Raw genomic sequence first — 23464 nt, forward strand, 5'->3', positions numbered from 1 at the left:
CATTACAGGAGAAGGCCAAGGATAGCTTCAAAAGCTATTTATCAGAAGCTGATAAAGCCAGTGGTGGGAAATAGAAAAAGAAAGAAATTTTTAAAAAGTGTAGAAAAGAGGTTAAAAAAACAAAGAACTTCTGATTCTTCATCGGTCCACTATTTAAAAAAATAAAAAAATGACTTCATCCAATCCATTGCAACAGCCAACAAAGGCACTTCCTATAAACAAACATGATCTCCACTCCTCAAATCCAGATATCATTATTTCCATTTTTCCACGCAAAAAGTCTATGAGAGGTTTCCAATCTTTAACAAACGTTAACTGTGACTTTTCTCTGATTTAAACATGCCGATTTTTCAATCTCAGTGAAGTCGCTGCAGAGTTCTTAACCACCCATTTTCGTGGCCCATCACTGGGTGTAGCACCGGCCCACCCATGAGGCGAGTTGAGGCAGTTGCTTCAGGGGGCAGATCTGGGCCTGAGGAGCACACTGCTCACTGCCGCCGCCGCCTCCTTTGCTGTGGGCGGTGGCAGCGGTGGCATGGCTTTGGCAGGGCAAGCTTGTGGCGATGGAGGAGGGGGCAGGAGGCAGCAGCAAGGCATTTTGCCTCCAGCAGCACAACATCCAGGAGCTGCCCCTGTCTGGGTGGGTACCTCACTGGTAAGCTGTGCTGACATAGTGTCTACTACTCCCTTGTTATTTTCCATCATAGGAAAATTCCTTACGAAGGGGAACTCCAAATTGCTTCTTGCTAAGGGACCAGTTCTTAAATAATGCCTTTTCCGTTGTTCTCTTGTCCCTTGTCCCGAAAGATGCAATGCAGCACTTCGGTTAAAAGCTATGAATCATATCTGGGAAACTCCTAGTTACCCTCAGAAGTAGATTGTGTTTCACAATAAACATGGGTTTGATCCGCAAAGAGTAATTTTTTAAAAACTCCCAACTCTAGGGGTGCTGTATGTTTTTTATGGATGGATTTTTTGGGGTGTGAGGACTTTACCTGATTATTTCTTTCCTCAGCAGCTAAATAATAAGTGGCCTAATTTGTCATGACTTTTTGCTACCAGATATAACCACATGGCATGGGAGAGAAGGAAAACCTGAGCCCAAAACAGCAATTATACTCAGAGTAGACCCGTTAAAATTAACAGGCACATCTACATTAGGTAGATTAGTTTCAGCAAGTCTAACTTAGTTCTTAGTGGAACTGGGCCTTTAAAATATTTATTACTCTCATAAAGGAATCGTACAGTATGAGTGATTCTTCGCATGCTTATTTTTTTAGGAATTCAGTGGGACTTGTTCCCAAAACGGCATGCAGCCTTTCAGCTCGGAAGACTGCTATTATACCAGAGCTTGGGCTAGCAAGAAATGCTGCTTCCCGTGCTGCTCTAGCAGCTATGTGAAAGCACAATAGCCACAGTTTCCAGTGTAGGCTGAAAAGGGCAACACTGAAAAGGGCATCCACCGATCACAATAGCACTTGCTGAGGGTGCACTAGTCAATACAGTGGTACCTTGGGCTGCATACGCTTCAGGTTACAGACTCCGTTAACCCAGAAATATTGCTTCAGGTTAAGAACTTTGCTTCAGGATGAGAACAGAAATTGTGCTCTGGCGGCGCGGCAGCAGCAGGAGGCCCCATTAGCTAAAGTGGTGCTTCAGGTTAAGAACAGTTTCAGGTTAAGTACGGACCTCCGGAACGAATTAAGTACTTAACCCGAGGTACCACTGTACATGGTGAGGGCAGGAAATCTGTGGAGATGTTGGAGTTCCTGTTTCATCCATACCTCTCCCACACAGTCCATGCAATGTTTCTCAAACTTGGGTCCCCCAGCTGTTGTTGGACTACAACTCCCATCATCCTGGACCACTGGCCCTGCTGGGGACCCATGTTTGAGAAACACTGGTCCAGAAGTATGCTGCCAGGAAGAGGAATGTAGGAAACTGCCTTAATCTGAGTAAGACCGCTGGTTCTCTCTAGCTCAGCATTGTTTACACTCATTGGCAGTGGCCTCCAAGGTTTCAGGTATGGGGCCTTCTCTCTCGTACCTGAAGATGACTGGGGATTGAACCTGGGACCTGCATGCAAAGCAGGTGCTTTACCACTGAGCTAAGAGCCTACATTGCGCCCACTGAGATACCCCAGCATAGGCTCTATACACATTTTAATTTCAAAGCATTTGAATCCCTTATTTCCTTCAAGGGACGCGGGTGGCACTGTGGGTTAAACCACGGAGCCTAGGACCTGCTGATCAGAAGGTGGGCGGTTCAAAACCCCGTGGTGGGGTGAGCTCCTGTTGCTCGGTCCCTGCTCCTGCCAACCTAGCAGTTCGAAAGCACATCAAAGTGCAAGTAGATAAATAGGTGCCGCTCCAGTGGGAAGGTAAATGGCATTTCCGTGTGCTGCTCTGGTTCGCCAGAAGCGGCTTAGTCATGCTGGCCACATGACCCGGAAGCTGTACACCGGCTCCCTCGGCCAATAAAGTGAGATGAGAGCTGCAACCCCAGAGTCGGTCACGACTGAACCTAATGGTCAGGGGTCCCTTTACCTTTTTTATTTCCTTCAAAGAACTCTGGGCACTCTAGTTTAAGAGTTGCTGGGTACTGTAGCTGTGCAACAGGTAAACTACAGAAGCCAGAGTCCTAAAGGTGTTCTAAAGGTACAGTGCACACAAAGTTGAACAACTACAGACATCTCTGACAGCAGTGGAAGTCCCACTGTGGTTCAAATACATCCACTCGCATGGAAGGGAGAGAGGGATGGGAGCCACATGGGCAAGGAGGAAAGCGCATTACAAGCACATGGGCATAGGAGAAAATATGGACCCAGCTTAGTAACTCAGAGGGAAGTAGCAGTGTGTGAAGAAAAAGGGGGGTGTCAAGTGGTTGTGTGGGTGCTTCTGGCCTGGTTAGGCGCCCCACTTTCTCCAGTTCAAGTGTGCTTCTAACGCCTAATTAGCTGAGCCGCCCAGCACATCCCTAAAAATGTCAGAACAACATAACAATGTAGACTTCAAACAAAGGTTAGTTCTGTTTCAGCCCCATGCAACCAAGTAAAACGACAGGTAGGATAGTTCTTTACAATACAAAACACTGGAATGTGCAGAAAACTTTAATAAAACCAATGAGAGATAATAAAAAAGGGGTAAACTGGGAGGTGACAAGGCCGTAGGAACAATCTGAACCTGACAATTGTTATAAAGTGAAAATGCAAAAAAGAAGAAGCAACTATTTACTTCAAAAGAAGATATATTCTTTTCTTGGCTTGGCCAAGTGGAATATAACACAGTTTACTCATTGCAAATGGATAGCTGCACTCATTTACCCAGGGAGTCCCTCACCAGGTGAGCAAATTACTTAGTCCTTTGACCATACTTGTTTTATAAGCAGAACCCACACATTTTTTGAATTTTAAAGGTCATACCACCCAAATGGCAAGGCTGAGCCACCACCTCACAGCTATGCATGAGCTCATTGGTTAACTTATCCCCGAAAAGTGAAAAGGGGGTGATATTAACTGGGTGACATCACGGCACTTGAGCATATGGCTGGTTCCACCAATGTGTATCCTGGAGAGTAGGATAACCTACCTGTCTTAACCTACCTGTCTATTAAGTCTCCAAGGTGAGCTTGGAGGGGAATGCACAGGTGAAGTGCACAGGTGTCGTTTTAACACTAGAGGGACTTACAAGCATCCTTAAATAGCACAACAATTCTGCCTCCAGACTGTCACTATTTTGCAGGAGTGCATAGAGGAAATTTGGGTTTGCGCCATTAAAAATCTGTCGACATAGTGCAACCATGTTTATATATTGACATATAGCAACAAATACAAATAAACCATACTGGAAAATTAAATTACATTAGAAGCGCAGGACATCTAGTACCATAGGTACACACAAGAATAACTCAAGAAAGCCATATTTCCTAAGATGGTACAGATAGTGAGCGTTGTGCATCTGAATGCAAAACAGGAAATAAAGTCATATAAACATTCTGGGATTTCCATCCCTCTTCAGACCTGCAGCTTATGGTTTGGGGGCCTTTTTTCTGCATTAGCCAAACCCCACAAGTTTTTGAACCATAACGAAAGGTGTACATTTGGTAGTGCTTTCCATTGTTGAGCTATGGAAACTCTGGCTGCAGCCCAACACCCTGCCGGAAGTTCTTTAGATGGAGAAACTTGCATTTGATCATCCCACATGTTCAGCAAAGGAGAGTCTTGATTTGATTATATTTCCTGATAGAAATCAGACCAAAATGATGAAACCAGGGGACATTCCCACCATAAGTGGAAAAAAGTCCCTCTCTTCTCACAACCTGGCCAACAATCCTGTGCTGTTGTACAGTGCAACAAATTTTATACTATTCCAGGACTGTCAGCTTATTCTAATAAATTGGGTACTATGCTATGTGTTTCTGTGCTTTGATGTGAGTGGCTACGCAATGGATCAACACAGCTGCATTTCTTGGACTCTCTGTGGAGGGTTGTAGCTATGGGGGCAGTCACAAAATATTGCCTATACTGTACATCAGAGCTGACCACAACACCAGTGGTCACACAGCTGGGTAGCCTTGAGGTAGCTTCCTCGATGTAAAGGCAAGCTTCAGAGAATCCTGTAACTAAGGACCATCCGTACTATACATTTCAAACAGTACCATACCACTTTAAACAGCTGTGTTCCCCCCAGTTAATATTCATAGAATCATAGAATCATAGAATCATAGAGTTGGAAGAGACCACAAGGGCCATTGAGTCCAACCCCCTGCCAAGCAGGAAACACCATCAGAGCACTCCTGACATATGGTTGTCAAGCCTCTGCTTAAAGACCTCCAAAGAAGGATACTCCACCACACTGTCAGCTCTTACTGTCAGGAAGTTCTTCCTAATGTTTAGGTGGAATCTTCTTTCTTGTAGTTTGGATCCATTGCTCCGTGTCCGCTTCTCTGGAGCAGCAGAAAACAACCTTTCTCCCTCCTCTATGTGACATCCTTTTATATATTTGAACATGGCTATCATATCACCCCTTAACCTCCTCTTCTCCAGGCTAAACATGCCCAGCTCCCTTAGCTGTTCCTCATAAGGCATCGTTTCCAGGCCTTTGACCATTTTGGTTGCCTTCCTCTGGACACGTTCCAGTTTGTCAGTGTCCTTCTTGAACTGCGGTGCCCAGAACTGGACACAGTACTCCAGGTGAGGTCTGACCAGAGCAGAATACAGTGGCACTATTACTTCCCTTGATCTAGATGCTATACTCCTATTGATGCAGCCCAGAATTGCATTGGCTTTTTTAGCTGCCGTGTCACATTGTTGGCTCATGTCAAGTTTGTGGTCAACCAAGACTCCTAGATCCTTTTCACATGTACTGCTCTCAAGCCAGGTGTCACCCATCTTGTATTTGTGCCTCTCATTTTTTTTTGCCCAAGTGCAATACTTTACATTTCTCCCTGTTAAAATTCATCTTCTTTGTTTTGGCCCAGTTCTCTAATCTGTCAAGGTCGTTTTGAAGTGTGATCCTGTCCTCTGGGGTGTTAGCCACCCCTCCCAGTTTGGTGTCATCTGCAAATTTGATCAGGATGCCCTTGAGTCCATCATCCAAGTCGTTGATAAAGATGTTGAATAAGAATGAATATTCAGATTCATTGTTAAGGTGAGTTGTTAGGAGACCACTATTCTCTTCCCAGAGAACTCTGGGAATTGTAGCTCTGGGAGGGGAATCTGGATCTCCTAATAAATCTCAGCACTCTTGACAAACTCTCCTGACATCCTAGCAGTTCGAAAGCACGTCAAAGTGCAAGTAGATAAATAGGTACCACTCAGGCAGGAACAGCGTTTCCATGCACTGCTCTGGTTCGCCAGAAGCAGCTTAGTCATGCTGGCCACATGACCCGGAAGCTGTACACCGGCTCCCTCGGCCAAGAAAGCGAGATGAGCACCGCAACCCCAGAGTTGCCCGTGACTGATCCTAATGGTCAGGGGTCCTTTTACCTTTGCCTTTACTCTTGACAAACTACAGATCCCAGGAATCTTTAGGGAAGCCATGACTGCTTAAAGGGGGGTGATGTGGCAGATTGGGGCAGATGGGGCCTTGGTGTTCTAGACTGAAAGGAACCAAAAGCCTGCCATGCTAGAGAGAGCAATGCTGTAACCATCCAGTAACAGTAGGCCAAAGAGAAGCAGTTAGCATTCATCTTTTTCCTAGAACCATCAAATTCTAGAGTTGGAAGGTACCCTGGCGATCATCTAGTCCAACCCCCAGCAATGCAGGAATATGCTGGTGTTCCATACGGGGATCAGACCTGCAGCCTTGGCTCCAACCAGCTGAGCTATCCTGTTTCAGTAGGCAAAGGAGGAGTGAATAAATGAATTTTATCATTCCGGTCATAGACCAGTTCCAGCCCACATATAATATCAAGGAAGTCATAAAACACGATAGGGATACATTTGAATTTGCAATTAGGTATAACATGGACAATACAGATATAGCAACAGTTAAAAATATATATAAATTAAAACTTAGTCACTAACATATAACCTAAAATTATCATTTAAGGCCTTAATCATTACAATAGCACAGCTTGTTCCCTAAGTTTTACGGAAATCGCACAGAATTTGGCTACCCTTAATGTAATCTCAGGATCCTTGAAGGAGGAGTGAAGTCAAACTGTTGGAAGGTTACGGCGCCTGCTGTGGCTGTCGAGACCGATACAGGAGAGAGATGTTTTGTTGCAGCTGGGGCAAATGAAGGCATCTGGTTGTGCTGCAGCACATGCGCTCTTGGCAGCTCCTGGGATTCTTTGATCCTGAGCTAGACTGATGGGCTGACTTTGTTTAAGGTAGAAACCAATGGTTCTCAGCCATAAAGCCCAGTAGTGAAGTAGCCCTAGGCGGCACTGTGGTTCATTAGGACAGCTTCCAAGATGGCGTAGGTATGGGTGGCTCCAGGCTCAACTTCTAGGGTTGGTCTCTAAGGAGAAGGTGCCTGCGAAAGCTGCACACAGTCGAGACGGTACAGTGCTGTAGCCAACTGGAATGGTTTTTTTTTTTTAAAGGAAAAGTAGAGGGGGTTGTAAAAGATGCAAAGGAGCTGAAAGCTGTCCATGCCCCAATTTTGGACCTGGTTTTGAAATTCCCAAACTGGTGTTCCTGAGGAATGGTGTGCAGGAGAGTTCAAAGAGGAGGAATTGTTGTTGTTGTTTAGTCATATCCGACTCTTTGTGACCCCATGGACCAGAGCACGCCAGGCACTCCTGTCTTCCACTGCCTCCCACAGTTTGGTCAAACTCATGCAGGTAGCTTTGAAGACACTATCCAACCATCTTGTCCTCTGTCGTCCCCTTCTCCTTCAATCTTTCCCAACATCAGGGTCTTTTCCAGGGAGTCTTCTCTTCTCATGAGGTGGCCAAAGTATTTGAGCCTCAGCTTCAGGATCTGTCCTTCCAGTGAGCACTCAGGGCTGATTTCCTTCAGAATGGATAGGTTTGATCTTCTTGCAATCCATGGGACACTCAAGAGTCTCCTCCAGCACCATAATTCAAAAGCATAAATTCTTTGGCGATCAGCCTTCTTTATGGTCCAGCTCTCACTTCCATACATCACTAAGGAGGAATTAATCTGAGTTATTTATATCTCTCCTTTCAGGATACCAATCCTTTTAAGGCAGGCTGAGTAACTTCAAAATGCATTCTTTAAAGCCACGGAAAAAAATATAGTTTCCACATATATAAAAAGGGGTTTTGTATCCTCCCCACAGAACAGTTGGTGACCCCATGTGTGCCAGGGGCCAGTCCAGCTGGGCTTGGCATCTCTGCCCTCCTGCCTCTGAATACCAGTTGCTGGAAGTCACAAGAAAGGAGAGTGCTGTTGCACTCAGGTCCTGCTTGCAGACTTCCCAAAAGCAGGGTGTAGCTAGGAGTGGGTTAGGAGCCCATCCGCCTGTGCACTCGGACAGATGGGCCAAAGGAGGTGGAGGAAGAAAGGAAGGTGGAGCAATGGCAGAGCAGGAAAGGCATCAAGAAGGAGACTGGTTCATGGTCCCTCCCGGCTTTGAAGGAGCCAGTAAAGCTCTTGCTGAGGGTTCAAGGGAGCCTAGATATGCTTCTGCCCAGGGGCATCTGACTGTGAGAACAGGAAGCTGGACTAGTTGGGTCTCTGGCTTGCCCCAGCAGGTCTCTCTTGATGTTTTCAGTACTGGGATATTTTCCACAGGGCAGCTGGGGGATGGGTGTAAATAAGGGGTTGGCAAGGTTTACCTCTCCTGGGCTGGTGCACTCCAGAGGAGATCCCTTCGTGGGCTGGATCGTGAGTGCACGTGAACATGCACGGCCGCGATTTCTGGCTTCTGGGTCTGCGCAGACGCGATTTCCGGCACCGTGGAAGCGAGTCCCCGTGCCACGCTGCACCGGTTTAGCACAGTGCACGGGTACTTGCCGAGTGGGCAGCTCGGTTTGAGGGCGGCTCGTGGTGCGGTTAAACGGCCCCCATGGGCTGCTTGTGGCCCACGGGCCTTAGGTTGCCTACCCCTGGTGTAAATGGACGTCTGGAGTAGGCTCAGAGGTTTTCTTCACCTGCCTCCCACTTTCTATTTATGTGAACATCTGAGCAATAAAGGAATAGAACAGGAGGAATCTCTTATGGGCAAGATGCAGATGTTCTGCGCTGGTGTTAGGTTGTGTAGTGAACCCACTTCTCCTCCTGCTGCAGCACCATGAAGATATCTGCTATACCAGCCTCTCCAGCTTGTTGCCTTCTAGATGTTGTTGAAATGCAACTCCCGTCAGCCTCAGCCAGCATGGCCAATGCTTAGGGATGATGGGCATTGTAATTTGCAACATCTAGAGCAGCGGTTCTCAACCTGTGGGTCCCCAGATGTTGTTGGACTACAACTCCCATCATCCCAGAGCTCTGGCCTTGCTAGCTAGGGGTGATGGGAGTTGTAGTTCAACAAGATCTGGGGACCCACAGGCTGAGAAAGGCTGATCTAGAGGGTGTCGTGATTTGGGAAGGCTGTGCTAACCGGTGGAAGAAGGGAGGTGGTTTTTATTGAAGAGGGAGTGAAGCGTAGAATGGGTTCTGACAGCATCACACAGGAATTGGGTCGCCAGCTTCCTCCCCACTCTGTTCTGTTCTTCCACTAATTTTGCCGGGGAAATTCTGGACGTATGGCAAGCCCACTTCATCACTACTGAACTTCCATACCAAGTCTCCCTGTTTCCGCTAACGTCCTCATCTGACTTGCACCTTTTTGAAATGCACAGGAGGAAATAGTGGCAGCCCTGCGGCAGAACTGGTTCTGCCATAGGCCTTGCTTGTGGGTTGCATGATGCTGTCTTTGTGGGGCATCTTTTGGCCTGTTAGCATTGGATGCCTGCCTAGTTGCTGGAGCAGGGCAGGAGAAACATGAGGATTGTGTGAAGCACAATGGCTAACAGCTGCAAGTGCATGTGATCGCGAACCAGCTGAATGAGGAATTGAGAGAGGATGACATCACCCAGGTTCTTTTGCCATCCTGCGTGTCCCAGCCCAGCCTCCTCTGATGTCCATGTTGGTGGAAGTAATGACATCATGAAGATAATGCTTGTTTATCCAAGAGAAACAGTAATATTCGAGCTGTTGCCGCCAGATGGTTTTTCTTTCTTTCTGCTTTGTCCACTGGCTTTGATCCTGGAAGGAAGAGCGAGCCGTGAGAGTTTGGTGCCAATAGGAGTGTTCAGGACTTACCAACAAAGGTGTCTGTGCTCTCCATTGCATGCCTGGTGGGAGCTGACCTCCGTTAGGGGGTTGTGGTTAGTGGAGGCACCGTTTAGAGCCGGGGGGGCGGGGAACCAGTAGCCCACAGGTTATATGCAGCCCATGCTGCCTCTCCATCCAGCCTGCAGCATCTCTAGGTGCTGTCATCTCCCCCCTCCAGAATCACCCCCATGCTGCAAAAAGGCTTAAGTAAAAACTCCTAATAGAAAACCTTTTTTGGACCCTAAGTGTTGTGTGGTATCTGTATATTTCCCTTACAGAAACCACTATTCCTAGAGCTCCCCAAGGAAGAGAATAGGGGTCTCTTAAGAACTCTAAGCAATGGGATGCAGGTGGCACTGTGGTCTAAACTTGCCGAACAGAAGGTCAGCGGTTCGAATCCCCACAACGGGGTGAGCTCCCGTTGCTCGGTCCCAGCTCCTGCCCACCTAGCAGTTCGAAAACACGTCAAAATGCAAGTAGATAAATAGGTACCGCTCTGGCGGGAAGGTAAACGGCATTTGCATGTGCTGCTCTGGTTTGCCAGAAATGGCTTAGTCATGCTGGCCACATGACACCGGCTCCCTTGGCCAATAAAGCGAGATGAGTGCTGCAACACCAGAGTCATCCATGACTGGATCTAACGGTCAGGGGTCCCTTTACCTTTAAGAACTCTAAGCACTCTTCACAAACCACAGTTTGCAAGGTCTGTTGGGGAAAGCCAACACTGTTAAAGTGGTGCTTTAAATGCCTGGTGCAGATGGGCTTGGAACGCTATCTGCTGATGTGGAGGAAAGCGACACGTGTTTGTTTACGCCAGCGTTCCCCGACCCGTTCCATAACTCTGCTGGCTGGGGCTGATGGAAGTTGTAGTCTAAAACATCTGGAGGACACCAGCACGGGGAAGGCTCAGTTGTGCCAAGAAACAGCCATCTGTGTGGGGGCAGAATCGGGTGAGAGATTTCGGAATTTTCCCCAGGAAAACTGAAGTTTTTAAAACGCTTTGCTTTTATTTATTTGTGAAATAAAAAAAGGTTGAAGGAGCTGCATATGTTTAGCTTGCAAAAGAGCGAAACTGAGTGGAGATAGGAGAGCCATCTTCAAATATCTTAAGGGCTGCCACATGGAAGATGTTTTCTCCTGCTCTGGAGGGTAGGACTCATGGCAATGGCTTCAAGTTAGAAGAAAGGAGGTTCTTACCCAACATCAGGAAGAACTTTATGACAGCAAGAGCTGCTCAACAGTGGAATGGTCTCTCTTTGGAGGTTGTGGATTCTCCTTCCTTGGAGGTTTTTAAGCAGAGGTTGGATGGCCATCTGTCATGGATGCTTTAGTTGAGATGTCTGCATTGCAGGGGGTTGGACTAGACTAGATTTTTTGAAGAAGGCAGCCCTGTTTAGGGAAGCTTTTAATGTTTAATGGGTTATTGTGGTTTAATATTCCGTTGGAAGCCACCCAGAGTGGCTGGAGAAACCCAGCCAGATGGGCGGGGTATAAATAATAATAATAATAATAATAATAATAATAATAATAATAATTACTGTTGGGGTCCCTTCCAACACTACAATTCTATGGTTCTATAAAACAGTACAGTCTCTTTAATTATTCTTGCACCCTATTGACACACTGTTCTAGATTTCTCTTTCAATTTCTCAGTTTCTCCTATGACAATAGGAGATATGGCACAACTGCTCTATTGTGTGTCTTTAAAAACAAACACATTTGGTTCCCAAAACCAGCCAATGGTAGAATCCCAGGTCAATTATGTAAAGAAACACTTCCATTTGTTTTGTTCTGCACACATATATATATGTCTGTGTGTGTGTGTGTGTTTGCTTAACTGGGCACCCAATCTTGGGCTGTGGACATTTACAGCACCTCCCCAACCCCAACCCCCCCAAAAAAGAATACTGGAAACTGTAGTTTATTGAGAACTGTAGCACTGTGATTAGCAAACTGCAGTTCCCATGATTATTTGGAGGTGACAATGTTCTTTAAATGTATGGTTCGTACACAACATTAAAATCAACTGTTTCAGTGACCAAATGGCTCAGCTCTTAAACGAGGACCGAAAAGGTGTCACTTTTGTTTCTTTTTATTTAATAGAATAACATCTGCAGGCACCCTGCCATTCTTCATCTTGGCAGTATGCAGTTATAAGAAGCTCTGGTGTCCTTGGATGTAAATTCTGGGGACTTGCTGGGATACAATAAAAACCACACAGCTTGTCTCTTAGTTACTTCCATGTGTGCACCATCTCTTCTTCGGGATATGGAATACAATTGAGTAGATTCTCTGTTACAAATTATTTTAAAAACCATATAAGGAAACATTATCTATTGTTTTTGCCAACAATGTTTCAGTTATTTTTCTTTCTCGGGGAAAACAAAAAGTATTGTTCTAACCAGCAAGAGGCATGCTCTTCTAAGCTTTGCAGTAATTGGGGAAAAAACAAACCCCACATATATAACACAAAGATAAACTGAGTCATGGTGACTGTGATGTTTGTAAAGAGCGATCCTTCTGCTTTAGGGATGGGCATAGCTGTCAACTTACAGATTTGAAAATAAGGGACCAGCAGCCTCGAAACTAAGGGATCAGCAACCAAAATAAGGGATTTTCTGGGCACAGGTATGTTCAACTGCTGAGCCCCTCTGAGCCAAAGGCAGAAAGGCCAGCCAGCAGCCAAATGAAGCCTCATCAATAAGGGACCGCAGCGGGACATGGCGCTGGGATAAGGGACTGTCCCACCAAATAAGGGACACTTGACAGCTATGGGGACAGGCCAGGGGAATTCAGTTCAGTTTATGCTGTGAAGGTGAACCTATCCAATTCTTAGTTTCTGAAATTACATATGAACTGAAACACAGCCATCCTTTGAAATTTTGTTTAATAGTCGGCCCCTCTTTAATGGGAACTAAATTTTGGATGTGGAGGACAGGTTAGGAATTTCTTAATAGCACTCTTAGCACCTTTACCAAGTTAGAGATTCTAGGATTCTTAGATACAGGTGAGGGGTGAACATAACAGGTGTTTATTTATATCCCACTATGGAACCTGATTTTGTCTATCTGGGGCTTCAGTTGATCTTCCACATCCAAGCACTGAACAAGTCCAGATGTGTTTAGCTTCAGCAACATGGTAGCCTCACATGCCTTCAGATCATGCCATAGTATAAAACCAATGCACACTTGTAGATAAGCTTCTGAGAGTCATTTAGGTTCTTCCATAGAGTCTGCTTGTCCCAGAAAGAAAGGAAGCTTTTGATAGGGGATTGCTGTGTCTGATTGCCTAGGGAATGTGAAGCCCTTTAGATGCCTCAATGACAACTCCCATCAACCTCTATCACTGGCCATGGTGGGTGGGGCTGGGGTTGATGGAAGCTGGAGTCCAACAGCACCTTGGAGGGCTGCAGGTTTTCCAACCAAGGTCTATGCCAGGGTTTCCAGCTGTTGTTGGACTACAACTCCCATCATCCCTAGCTAGCAGGACCAGTGGTCAGGGATGATGGGAACTGTAGTCCAAGATCCAAGTTTAGGAAACCCTATTCTGTGCTAAGGAAGGACCACCAGGTTCCAGGGCCATTCTACGAAGAGACTTGTTTTAATAGACCAAATAAACCACCAATAAGAGAATGGCAAATTGTGAATATATAGATTTGGCAAGATTAACAGCAGCACTAAGAGGACAATTAAATCAAAAATTTAAAAAAGAATGGGATTGTGTAAAAGAGTATGTGAAGAAAAAACAATGTTCTGGGGTAAACATATTGATACGCAAGGAGTGGTGCTTGCAGGGTTAAGAGAAGGAAGAAATGGATACAAGAGACATAAAGGAAAATTGAGGCTGAGAACACAACAAGCAAGATAAAAACGAAAGATTGAAGTCACACATAGGTGGAGGGGAGTCAAAATTATACGTATTTCTTTTACATTAGATCTTTTAAGAACAAGGGCTATGTGAGGAATTGAAAGGAATTTTAGGTTGTCACAGTTGTACTGTGATCAATCTTTGTTTAAGGTATTTGCTTTTGTTATGTTATGGGTTTTTTTTGTTTTACAATAAAGAAAAAAATCAGCAGATGATAACACATAAGTGCAGTGCGGTAAGCAATCTGCATCAACACTGTGAGATGTTTAGACAAAGGGCAATTTATTGCATTCAAAACCAATGCTAGTTCTTAGCACACTTTTTAATGTTACTTTTACTCCCCTCTTTCAAAACAAAGTTTCAGTTTTATCCCTTCCTTCAAGTTTCTTATTGCGGCAGAAGTGGCACAAAAATTACAGATTTCCCCGTGACCTTGAGCGAGGTTTCTGGCGGTTGTGGGGCTTTTTAGGAATGAGCTCCCTAGCAGTGCCCCACTTTGCAAGGCTTTGCTTCTGAAGCTGCTACATGTGCAACCTTTCATCAGATGTTGCAGAAATTATAGGGGAAACGGGAGTTTTGTGTTCACAGTTACGCAACAGCTGCAGCAGGACTGTATGGAGAATCCAGGGTCAGCAAGTTCAATACAAGAAGAGTTGTTGGTCCCGTCACCAGAAGCGTTGCACTGATAGGGGCTCAAAGGCACACAGCAAAAATCTTCATCTTGTGGAATGGTAGGGCTGGCAATGTTTTTGGGTGAGGACAAGGCCACACTTCCAATTGTCCTTTGTTTTCTTCTGCTTGTTCTGTGATTTGCCAAAATCCCTATTGGCATTGGTGCTAGCTATTTGTGATAAAATAGACACCCTACACAGGACTTGAAGATATATCTTGTCAGGTTGGCAAAAGTTGATGACAACGATGACAATACTAATAATATATTATTTCTATACCACCCATCTGACAGGGTTCCCCAGCCACTCTTGTTGGCAGCTTCCAACAAAAGAAATAGTAAAAACACAATACAACACATATACAGTGGTACCTCTGGTTACATACTTAATTCGTTCCGGAGGTCCGTTCTTAACCTGAAGCACCACTTTAGCTAATGGGGCCTCCCGCTGCTGCTGCTTGATTTTTGTTCTCATCCTGAAGCAAAGTTCTTAACCCAAGGTACTATTTCTGGATTAGCAGAGTCTGTAACCTGAAGCATATGTAACCCGAGGTACAACTGTACTAGAAACTTCCCTGAACAGGGCTGCCTTCAGATATCTTTTAACAACAAGTATTATTCGTGTGTGTGTGTGTGTGTGAATACAATGCGTTTCTTTCTTTTGAGCCGAAGAGAGGATTTAATCCTTTTTGTTTTCAAAAGTCCTTGATAGCAGTGCCCGAGTTATTAATCCATACCTTGCTTGTCCTCACAAACTCCTCCGGACAGCGTCTGCTTGAAGTCACCACGCTTCCATGTTCTCAGTCAAAGAATAAACTAACAGAATAACCAGCTGCCAACTGCCAACTGCCATACCCTTTCCCCAGTACCCTTTATTCTTTGTGAAATTATTTACAATGCAAATGCAAATACTAATACTAACCATCTCATGCTCTACCCACTAAGCCAGGGGTAGGCAACCTAAGGCCCGTGGGCCAGATGCAGCCTAATCACCTTCTAAATCCGGCCCACGGACGGTCCGGGAATCAGCATGTTTTTACATGAGTAGAATGTGTCCTTTTAAAAAAAAAAAAATGCATCTCTGGGTTATTTGTGGGGCCTGCCTGGTGTTTTTACCATGAGTAAAATGTGTGCTTTTATTTAAAATGCATCTCTGGGTTATTTGTGGGGCATAGGATTTCGTTCATTTCCCCCCTCAAAATATAGTCCGGCCCCCCACATGGTCTGAGGGACGGTCGACCGGCCCACGGCTGAAAAAGGTTGCTGAACACTGCACTAAGCTCTCCCACAACCTCTGTTAGGTTTGGTTTCATTTTGGAGGAGAGATCCTACAGAAAGGTAACCCAAGAGCTGGAAGACAGCTTCTCTCCCCCCCCCCCACTCTATCCCTGCCTCTTACTCAAATTGCACTTTTCACAAATATAATTTTTAACCAGCGTTCTCCAATCTGGTGCTGTCCAGATGTTTTAAAGTGAAACTTCCATCATCTGAGCCAGCATGGCTAATGGTTGGGTATGATGGCCATTGTCCAAAATATCTGGAGGGCGCCAGTGGGCGGGGGGAGAAGGTCAGTGCAGATGACAGGAAACATTTATTATAGAGCACAGATGATGTCGATAAATACAATAAAATATACATTCTTACTGATTATTCAACGAAACAAGAGCTTCCATTTAAACAATGTTGGCCAATTCATCATCTATGCGAAATGACAACAAACGAAAAAGTTTTGGATTGCTATGAATGATTTGGAAAGTGAAATCATTCCCTGCTTCCAGTAAAGGGCCAGTTCATTAGTAATGCAACCCCCTGCAGTAAAAGTCTGCTTACATAAGAATTAGCACCAGTCAGACTCGTGTTTAATGAATTCCTTCTGTATTGCTGAGATGTCTTCAGCGGTATCCACAGAGGCCTTCTAAAGCACAAATCATGCTATTCCGTACCTTTGAGGAGAGCAAGGGTACTTTCACACCAGGCATTTGGAACTGCTGCGCTTGTTTCACTCGCCATGTTTGCACACCATACAATTAAAGCACATGGCTTCGCCCTAATGAATCCCGAGAACTGTAAAGATAAAGGTAAAGGGACCCCTGACCGTTAGGCCCAGTCGTGGCCGACTCTGGGGTTGCGGCGCTCATCTCGCTTTATTGGCCGAGGGAGCCGGCATACAGCTTCCGGGTCATGTGGCCAGCATGACTAAGCCACTTCTGGCGAACCAGAGCAGCGCCGTTTACCTTCCTGCCAGAGTGGTACCTATTTATCTACTTGCACTTTGACATGCTTTCAAACTGCTAGGTTGGCAGGAGCTGGGACTGAGCAACGGGAGCTCGAACCACCAACCTTCTGATCGGCAAGCCCTAGGCTCTGTAGATGACACCTAATAGAGGTACAACCCAAGAACACGTAACAAACTACAGTTCACTACTTTGGGTGAAGTCATGTTCTTTAAACATTTGCTGTGGATGCGACCCAAGATTAAGGAGAAGGATGACAGTCTCATTGCCACAGTTACCAGGATTTTTGCAGTGGAAGCCAGGACTGTTAAAGTGTAATAAATGCACTCTAAATGTATGGTATGGATGTGACCTCAGCGAGGCCTTCCAGAGTGGTTTAATTCTGAATTCTGAAAATTGTGGGAGAAATAGGGTTCTCCAAACAACTCCCAGCGCCCTTAACAAACCCCAGTTTCTAGGATTCTTCAGGGAGGAAGCCATGATTGTTTATAAATGTATGATACTGCATTAAATGGATAATGTGGTTGGGATCCTTAAGCAAGAGCAGTTGAGCAATGGACTCAGTTGCTCGCTGGGGTCTTTTTTGCAAGCAGAGGCTGAACAACCATCTCTCGGAAAAGCTTTAACTCCAGGACTCTGGAAGCAGGCAGGGAATCGGAAGAAATGGCCTACAATGCACCTTCCAGCACTTTGGTTCTAATCCGGTTTTCTGAATCCTGAAATCATAATACTGTGAGGTAAGAGGGCAGTTGATGCACCATTTAGGGGTAGTTCCCTTCCCCATTGTGGTTTCAGGCCATGGGTAGGCAAACTGAGGTCTGGGGGCTGGATCCGACCCAATCACCTTCTAAATCCAGTCCATGGACGGTCTGGGAATCAGCATGTTTTTACATGAGTAGAATGTGTCCTTTTATTTAAAATGCATCTCTGGGTTATTTGTGGGGCATAGGAATTCATTCACCACCACCCCCAATTTGGTCCGGCCCCCCACAAGGTCTGAGGGACAGTGGACCGCCCCCCTATTGAAAAAGTTTGCTGACCCTTGTTTCAGGCCATGTGCAGTTATAGATCCTGAAACTGCTATCCAAGTCCAAAGAGGTATCAAATGCTCTTTAAATCACACAAATGCATCGAATGGTGGCGTCTTATCTAAAAGCAGCCCTCGGAAAACTAGCCTCAACCATTTCCACTGCCACCTTCACAGCTGGATATAAGTGAGAGCATTTTTGTTTTACTTCAGGGAGGAAAGAAGACCATGCTTTCGGATGCCGATTTTTTCTCAGCTTAATTTATGTTTTAGAATTAGCAGAAACAAGAAGGCCACTGCAGAAGAAGATGCACAGCAAATTTTAGGCACTATAAAAACCTAAGAAGGCTAGGTCAGGGCTGAGCACTGCTGAAGAGCACACACTTGCATTTAAAAGGTCCTAAATTCAATCCCTGGCATCTGAGACCCTGGAGATGAGCTGCCGGCCAGAGTTGACAGTACAGTACTGAGATAAATGGGCTAGTGGCCCAACCTGGTATAAGCCAACATCTATATATTGCTAGGACTAGGAGCCCACCCTTTGAGCAGTACGCCCTGGCCTGGGTCAATGTTGCCTTTTTCTCAGGTGGGGGAAGCAAAATGAGAAGTTGTTTATTCGTCAATTTATGAATCACCTTTTACACGTCTGGCACATAATCTTGCTCAAAGTGAATCTTGGCACTGTATTTGTGTTGACACGGGCTGCCTACACACTGTGGATTTAAAGTACAGCCATACCTCGGGTTACAGATGCTTCAGGTTGCGTTTTTTTTTTTGGGTTATGGACGTGCTGAAAGCCAGAAGTACTGGAACGGGTTACTTCCAGGTTTTGGCGGTCGCGCATGCGCAGAAGCGCCGAATCGCCGGTTTGCAACCTGCCCATGCGCAGACGCGGTGCTGCAGGTTGCGAACGCTGCAGGTTGCGAACGCTGCAGGTTGCGAACGTGCCTCCCGCACGGATCACGTTTGCAACCCGAGTGTCCACTGTACATGCCTCCTAACCCCCAAGAACCCTGAGAACTGTAGTTTGTTAAGGGTGCTGGGAATTGTAGCTCTGTAGGGAGAAGCTACAGTTCCCAGGATTCTTCAAGCTCTCTCACTCTCTCTCTCTCTCTGCATGTGCTTTAAATGTATGGTGTTTATGCTGCTATGGGTCCTGCGGTGGCTGAACAGCAACTGGGACAGTTACGCCCCCCCCCAGGAGGTCCTTTTCTTCCTGCAATGAACACATGACTGCCCCCAAGGGATTGTAGTTTTTGTGATTGGATAGACCTTAGCAGGCCACTCCACTTCTATTAAGGAGTCCGTTCTCGCCTATGAAACATCAAGAGCCACATTGTTTAACATGAGAGCTCCTGCAAACGGGTCATCTGAAAGTAAACAGCATTTTCTGCCAACGTGCCATTTAGGATCAGCTTGCCAAAGAGAATGGGTCTCCCTGTTTTCAGCGCATTCCCATATAAGAGCCCAGCAGAAAGCAGCTATCAGCTGTCCCTGCTTCAAATTTCTTCTTGCCGACATATGCACCTTATAGCAAATTCCCACTTTCTTTGTGCTAGTCATAGTGATCTACCTCGCAGGGTTCTTGTTGGGATAACTCAGAATATACCCAGAGTACTTTCAGTTTGTTAAATGCAACAACAGCCAGGCGGACAGGTGGTCTTTTCTAAAGCCAGCATTTGAGATGCTCTCGCTTAGCTGGGAGATTCTGCAATACCGTCTGAGCAGGGGCGAAGAACCCGAGGGCCACATTCATTTCTGGGAAATCTCCTGGGGGCCACATTTCACTGACGGATGGGGTCAGAGGCAAAAGTGGGTGGAGCCATAGTGTAAGCTTTATGCAGTTACAGCAGTAGGCTAATCTCTATATGCACTCACACATTCTTCCCCATCCACTACCCAGACAAGCCAGAGGCATTGTCATAATTCATGGAGCCGGAGGAGGACTTCTGATATCACAGACCCTCCAAGTGCCCCTGCTTTCAGAGACAGCCCTGGATTTACAGAAGCCGTCCTGGTTCCTGGTTTGATCCCAGAATGCCTCACTTTTACTTAGGACGACCCTATTTCCATCAGAGAAATGTGAGAGGGTGTTGAGTTGTGCTACTCCTGAGCCAGGGAAGATGACTGAAGGCAGTCCTGTACAGTGGTACCTCGGGTTAAGAACTTAATTCGTTCCGGAGATCCATTCTTAACCTGAAACTTTAGCTAATGGGGCCTCCTCCTGCTGTGCGATTTCTGTTCTCACCCTCAAGCAAAGTTCTTAACTCGAGGTACTATTTCTGAGTTAACGGAGTCTGTAACCTGAAGCGTCTGTAACCTGAGGCACCACTGTATAGGAAAGGTTTTTCAAAAAAATGTTTTGTTGTGTTTTTATATCATAGAATCATAGAATTTTAGAATTAAGGGGCGCTGAGGATCATCTGGTCCAAGCCCCTGTAATGCAGGACTATGCAGCTGTCCCATACGGGGATCGAACCTGCAACCTTGGCACCACACTCTAAACAACTGAGCATATTGGAAGCTGTCCAGAGTGGCTGGGGCAACCCAATCAGATAGGTAGGGTATAAATAATAAGATTATTATTATTATTATTATTATTATTATTATTATTATTAAAAAGGATGCCCCTATTTTCAGTGGAGAAATGTTGGAGGGTGTAATATCAAACGGCCTGGACCACCTATAGCTGGTCTCTTTCCCTGGCAAGCCAGTTGACACCAGTTGTTCTGTATGATTCGATGCCAAGGGTGAATATTTTTCAAAATGGCTCCCTTCTGCCCTAAAACATAGACATACACAGTGTGAAGGAGATAAAAAGCAGGCTTGGGATTCTTGTTGCCCTCCATCATCTGATTGCTGTTGGGTTCCTAACTCCCTTCAGCCTCAGTGCCTTGAGGGCACAGGTTCCTCATCCTGGGTACAGAGGCTCTTCTACGATGTGAGAAAAAGGTTTATGCCTTGCTGAGCCTCTGCAGAGCCTCGTGCTGCTTTAACTATATGTGTTTTTAGGCCGTGCCATCCAGTATAAGCAAATACGAATGGTTTAGAATAAACTGGGCATCTCTTTGTAGAACGCAACATATCATTTGAGCGAGAAATCTTGGCCTCTGCTGAATTGTAATTGCTCTGCCACATAAACCACAGGGCAAAGGCACAGCTGCACAATGTGGATTTGTGTGTGTATAAAATATATACGTATACACTAAGAGCTGCCTGGGGAAGGGAGGGAAATGACTTGTCAAGCAGGAGCAGCTTCTGTTAATTGCCGTTTGGAAGAACCCAGCAGATGGCTACTGCCAGTGCCTGCTCTGAAAGTCACAGGCGTCCTGAGTTTGGCAGGGTTGCACGAGTGTGTTCGGTTCAGGGTTGGAGGTAGTGGCGAGTCTTTGAAATATCGTGGGCTACCAGGCATCCGGTTAATGGAGCTGCATGGTTTGATCTTGACCTTGGGCTCGTTGCAATCATTATCAAAGCTCCCTTTGACTTTGGTGGGCCAGACTGGGTGCCTGCCTATACATTGCAGAAGCTGCAATTGACTTCAATTGAAAGCACACAAGCCGATTGTACCGGGTTGACTAGCACAAGCTCTACGCCTGATAATTATTATTAAATAATCTGGGAAAGTAGCCTTTCCTCCACCCCTCCCTGCAGGCTCGACAATCACAAGTCTGTCCCTTCCTAAGTGTGGTTGTTGGTAAACAGTTTAGTGAAAGATGTTTTCATCAGGCTGGGAAGAAAAAGCTGCCACTACCTTGGTAAATTTGCCTGAGCAAATAAATTCCATAACTGACCGTTTGGGCAGCAACTGTGTCCGCAGTGATGATCAGCTTTGTACATAGGATTGCTTATCAAAAGCAGGTTTTCTTTCTTTCTTTAGGAATGAATAGCAGTGTTTTGAAAGCATGGGATACTCTCTCACAAAATCCATTTCTTTTAATACACGGTTGCGTGCGGCATTGCGATTCCGATCCAGCAGGCCACCTTGCTATGGAATATCTGCTGGGGAGAGTTGTTCAGTTTGCCATTTGTCAGGGTTGAGATGTGCAACAGGACTCCATTCACAAATGCTTCCCACAAAGAATCTGGTGTGCTGTGTAGTTTGTCAGGGGTGCTGAGAGTTGTTAGTAGATTCCTATTGACTATCACACCAACTCGCTTACTGTAGCTCTCCTAACAACTCACTGCACCATTAACAAACTATACCTGCCAGGGAAGTTTTTAATGGTTGATGTCTTACTGTGTTTTTAATATTTTGTTGGGAACTGTCTGGAGTGGCTGGGGCAACCCAAGATCAGATGGGTGACATCATCATCATCATCATCATCATCATTAAAGTGGTGTAGTACTTCAAATATTTATTTGATTTCATTATTTTATCTATTAAAGTTACATGCCACTCTTCATTCGAGGATCGTAGGATTCATGAAAAATACTTACTACAAACTACAAACAAAACTAACAATAGCCCTGCTCCAGTTTAAAACGCCATAGATTGTTTATGCTGGTTTTTTTTGTAGCATCAATTAAGTGTTTTAAATTTGTTGTTAGCCACCCTAAGCCTGGTTTCCTGAACCGGGAAGAGCAGGGTATAAATAATAACAATTATTATTATTATTATTATTATTATTATTATTATTATTATTAATCAGCCAAAAGCCTGAGAGAAGAGGAATGTTTCTGCCTGACACCTAAATATATGCAAGAGAGGGCCTTCTCGGTAGTGGCGCCGGCCCTTTGAAACACGCTCCCATCAGATATCAAGGAAATAAACAACTATCTGGCTTTTAGAAGACATCTGAAGGCAGCCCTGTTTAGGGAAGTTTTTCATGTTTGAAGTTTTGTTCTGTTGGAAGCCTCACTGAGTGGCTGGGGAAACCGAGCCAAATGGGCAGAGTATAAATAATAAATTATTATTATTTATTATTATTATTTATTATTAATGAAGGTGCCAGGCAAGCCACCCTGGAGAGAGCAATCTACAAATGGGGAGCCACAACAGAAAAGGATAGTTCTCCTGTTGTCACCCTCTCATGAAGGGGGCATACAAAGAAGACCCTCAGATGATCATCACAGGTTCTGGGTTGGTTCATATGGAGAGAGGCGGTCTTTGAGGTATTGTGGTCTTCAGCAATTTAGGATAGATGCTAGAGACAAGCACACATTTTTCTTTGTTAATTGTTAGATTGACCTCTAATGAAGGTCAAGGTGGCAAACATGGTTCTTCTCCTCACAACCCAGCGAGAGGTTAAGTTGAGAGATCTTCATGGCTGAGCAGGGGCTTGAACCAGATCTACCAGGTTCTAGTCCACCATTACCTCACCAAGCAGTGCACACCTTGCTCGTGTATTGCAGGTACCAAGGTAGGTTTGATAACATGTTGTAGGAAATGTCTCATGTGGAGAACAGAACAGTGGTACCTAGGGTTACAGACGCTTCAAGTTACAGACTCCGCTAACCCAGAAATAGTACCTCTGGTTAAGAACTTTGCTTCAGGATGAGAACAGAAATCGTGTGGCGGCAGCGAGGGGCCCCATTAGCTAAAGTGGTACCTCAGGTTAAGAACAGTTTCAGGTTAAGAACGGACCTCCAGAACAAATTAAGTTCTTCACCCAGGTACCACTGTATGTGTTTGTAGTGTGGCTTTTAGCAAAAAGAATAAACACCCCTTGGCTTTAAATCAAGTGTGGATAAGCTCTTGTAAACACGTGACAGTAGCTGATATTTAGCAAGGGGTCTTCAGCAACATGTAACAGGGAAGGCAGTGATGACCTTTTGATATGAGAATTAGGGAAATGCTTGTAACACTCCATGTTCATTCGCTGGAGGGTATGAGAAAGTTGTAGGTGTTACAAGAAGGGAGATTCCGACTAAACATACAGAAAACGTTTACACTTGGAAGATTGTAGACTCTTCTTCCTTCGAGGTTTTTAAGC

General features: G+C 45.3%; 1 long non-coding RNA gene across 1 annotated transcript in view; it reads right to left on the reverse strand.

Moving 5' to 3' along the window:
* LOC309374270 overlaps positions 1–23464 on the reverse strand; it is a 251011-nt gene that overhangs the window by 165609 nt on the left and 61938 nt on the right. The gene's annotated exons all lie outside the window — the stretch shown is intronic.

The sequence above is a fragment of the Podarcis melisellensis genome (assembly GCF_964234715.1).
Source record: "Podarcis melisellensis genome assembly, chromosome: 7".
Classification (NCBI taxonomy): domain Eukaryota; kingdom Metazoa; phylum Chordata; class Lepidosauria; order Squamata; family Lacertidae; genus Podarcis; species Podarcis melisellensis.